The sequence below is a fragment of the Adiantum capillus-veneris genome, chromosome 9, assembly GCF_014529385.1.
Source record: "Adiantum capillus-veneris isolate H3 chromosome 9, ASM1452938v2, whole genome shotgun sequence".
NCBI lineage: Eukaryota > Viridiplantae > Streptophyta > Polypodiopsida > Polypodiales > Pteridaceae > Adiantum > Adiantum capillus-veneris.
In genome coordinates, this window is record NC_140939.1 from 138,938,122 (window position 1) to 138,942,102 (window position 3,981).

General features: G+C 45.5%; 1 pseudogene; it reads left to right on the forward strand.

The window, feature by feature from the left end:
* The first annotated feature begins 2,162 nt into the window (after positions 1-2,162).
* Positions 2,163-2,687, forward strand: LOC147451252 (uncharacterized; annotated as a pseudogene).
* The last annotated feature ends 1,294 nt before the right edge of the window (positions 2,688-3,981 follow it).

Genomic DNA, 3,981 nt, shown 5'->3' on the forward strand with positions numbered 1-3,981 from the left:
AGGTGCATGACATGTTGTTTGTGCAACACTGCTTCATGCTACACCATGACCGGTGATGGGGCTCGGGCAAACACCACCCAGACACAATCCTCACTCTCTTTCCCGTAGCTCAAATGCACACACGGGCTAGCTCTTTAGAAGCAAAACCCTCCAGCAAAAAAAAAAACTCACTCTTGAGAGTGCACAGATGGAAGTCTCTCTCTCTCTCTCTCTCCCTCTCACACAACACACCCACACAAAGTCCGGAGCCAACGCTACCACGGATGAACCGCTCCAGACGACTAGAAGCAGACAAGATTAAGGCTGAGCCAAACAAAACCATGAATCACAAAAGAAACTAGATACAATGATGGTTTTGGAGCACCCTTGCGTCCTTCTTCTTGAGCCCTGCACTCGACCGGTCCTTCCTCAACAACGCGATGCAGGTAATTGGCCCTTCAACTCGCCTCCCTCCATTGGTAGCCCTCGGCCCCTCTTGTGCAGACTCCCTCTATAGCTCACGGCATCCTCAGCAGCTCGCGGCTTTTTTCTCTCTTGCTGCGGCCCTTGACGCCATTATACCCCTGTGACCCCAACACCCTGTACCCGCTTGCGGCCTCCTTATAACCGGTCTCCCCTCTCTCTCTCTGGTTCGTTGTCAGCATGCCTTCCCCATATTGCTTCCCTCCTTCGAATTTGTTACCTGCATGCCTCCTCTATTCTGAATGGTGCTCGGAGTGAGGCCCCTCAAGAGCTCCTGACGTTCTTCCTCTTTTCGGACTAGGCCCTTGGCGGCTTTCAACCCCTCGGACCAGCTGCTACTGCCTTGTGGCCTCAAGAGTGCGAGCTCCTCTCTACAACACAGTAGCTATCCCTCCTTTGTCCCTTGTTCTTTGAACGGCCTCCCTCTGCAGCTCGACCTTGTGAGCTATGGCCTCAAGAGCCTTCTTTATGTGCTGAACATGGCTTTGAGAGCCTTCACTCCTGCTCACGCCATGGTGGCTGCGCCTTGACCCTTCTCCCCTTTGCTCTGCCCGGTGCGCTCCTTTTATGGAGCTCTTCAAGTGGGAGCCTTCAGCATGGCTCCCCTCACCTCTCCTCGCGGTGGCTTCCCCTTCTCTTGCTGGCGGCACCCATGTGCAGGCCACGCTCATAATCATTGCAGGCAATCGAAAACCTACTCATTTCCCTTTGATTTAAAAAAAAAAACAGGGGATGACTCCCACCAAGAGAGAGCCTCTCAAGAGCATGACTCCTTTTGAAGAATCCTCCTCTTTTTAGTGCAAGGTTCGCCATAAACTCATGGATGGCTCGCAGTGGTTTGATTTGCAGGAGCAACGATTTTTTCAACGATGAACAGGACTCATTGCAACCAATTGACCCCGAAACTGAGACGCATGCATTACATTAGATGCAGCCACCACTGAGAGCTGTCGTGCTCTGACTATGTTTGACTATGTACAACGTGAGAAACTTCACGGCCGTGCTTGATGATGGCTAAAATTCTTTGTGCTCGATTGTCATCTTCAACAACGAAAGGATTGTCCCCATTGAGCTCAACTTCTAAAGCTTCCACTCAGATAAGCTTTGAACTGGCTTCAATACTTACATCGGTGTTATGGAAGTGGCCGTCCATAGGATTATCTAGCTCTCAGACGCATTGACTGAGGAGAACCCGGAATCCATCACCGGTTACAACAAGATGGTGTCATTCCTAAGCAGCATTGGGTGTGGTCTGATGGTGCGGTCTCACAGTTCAAGGGAGCCAGGCCTTTTTACTTCGTTGCAAGATATGGTGGACTCACAAAGATGGTCATGAGCTAGTTCTTCTTTGGATCAGGGCACAACAAGGAAGAGCATGATGGTGCAGGAGTAGTTGTGAAAAGAACGTTGACCCATGAACAAGTAAAACCTAATGGAGCTATTTTGCGGTGTGCAGCTGATGTGGTTGCTTATTGCCAAGACAACCTATCAACAGGGAGCACCTTCACACTATCCTCCAAAAGAAAGGTAATGTGCCCGTGTGTTCTGGGAGGTTAAAGAGGGGGAAGTGAACAGGGAGGTGAAGTGGAATTGTGCCATTGTGGAAAAAACTCGCTTTCTGCATGCTTTTCATGGTCACAACCCTGGGGATCCAACTTGCCCTTGCAACAAGAGCCTTGGCATGCTTCTGTGATGCATGCATGCACGGGGGATGGAATCGCTGCATCAATAAAGGTCACGTGCAGCCTTGGGATTATCATACTCTACTGCCATTACTTGATGAGGCTGTGTCAGATTCTAAGCCGAAAGATGAAGCAGCCACCTATAGTGACTTCACGTACGAAGGTCATCATGATGTGTTGAGTAGCGCTCTATGTGCTGGCGACACATTTGCTATAAATCCAAATGCTTTGACCAACATTGAGGATGTGGATTTCTACCTGGTCAAGTGTGTTGTAGCAAAGGAGAAGGTGGAGAAGGGGTACCTCAATGAGTGGGGCAATGCAATTGATAGAGGCTCATATGTTGTGCAGGTTCTATATTAGGAGAAATTGGATGCATACACCTTCAAGCTAGACCACAAGCAGCCCATCATCCATGTACTTTCACATATGGTACGATGTATCAAAATACCCATGGAGCACATCCCAAGAAGACGACAGGTGTACACAATCAACCCAAAAATCTATGAAGAAATCTATAATAGCATGCCCTTCAGCTATTAAGCTGTAATTACTGCATATTCAATATACTTCTTGCTCAGAGATAATGCAGTTTTATCAAAAACTTGGGTATCTTGTGTCTCTTGTGTGCTTTGTATACATGGCTTTGGTGTCTATCACAGAGGGGTCTCAGTTTAAGAGAGATCGTTTGTACAACCTGTATCATTAAACATAGAGGATCTGAGCTCATCAAGAAAATATAGAACTCTAGAGAGGTGATCAAACAAGCTCAAAGTCAGCGTCCTTTGGTGTCTTACAATTTATGCTTTTTATAGCAAGACTCCATATGGTTGGGGTAGGTAGCCCACAAATATAAATGTAAACTGTAAAAGAAGGCACACCCAGCTTATAAGAAAGGCATCAGGGTTTGGAAAGATGTGTACAAAGAAGGCCAGTGGCTTGCACAGTATGATAATAAGAAGGTATGCTAATTGTGTCTTGTGGGTATGCTAGTTAGCATAAATGGTATGCTAACTAGCATACCTTTTGCTGGTTTTCAAGGAGAAGAGATGGCAGCTTGCTATATACTGTGTATGCTAATGCTAATTAGCATATTGTTTATGCTGACATAAATAGCATGCTAATCAGCATACTGTTTATGTTGATTAGCATAATCTTATATGCTACTTAGCATAAACAGTATGCTAATTAGCATAACTTTGCTGGTTTCAAGGAGAAGAGATGGCAACATTTTGTATACTGTGCATGCTGATTAGTATACTATGTTGTGAGTGGAATTCTAATTAGCATACTGTTTATGCCAAGTATATAGAAAGTTGCCATCTCTTCTTCCCTAAACCAGCAAGGGTATGCTAATTAGCATACTGTTTATGCCATTTGGCATAAACAATATGCTAATTAGCATACCCTTGCTGGTTCAGGGGAGAAGAGATGGCATCTTCTTAGGCAAGGAAAAAAAACCTTAGCTCTAATACCAATGTCAGATAATCTAGTATTTTCTTACACACACAGTAGAATTAAAATTATGAAAGGGGTGTTTTTCTTTATGAGGATTCTTCAGAGGAGAACAATACAAGCTTGTGCTCTTGTGGAGATTTCCATGAACAAAGAAGATGATGAGATTTATGATTCCATGGTGTAAACCTCCTTCCCAAGCCCTAAACACCACCCAACGGGAAGAAAAAATTACGGGTAAGAGGTAGATGAGGCGAAAAGAAGTATTTTTAAAGCAAAGAAGTAGTATTTATTTGTTAACCACCGGCGTCCACTTCTAGTAGTCATCGTTCGGGCTTGTGGTCCAATAGGAAAAGGGGAAGAGTGATCGCCAATGAGAGGC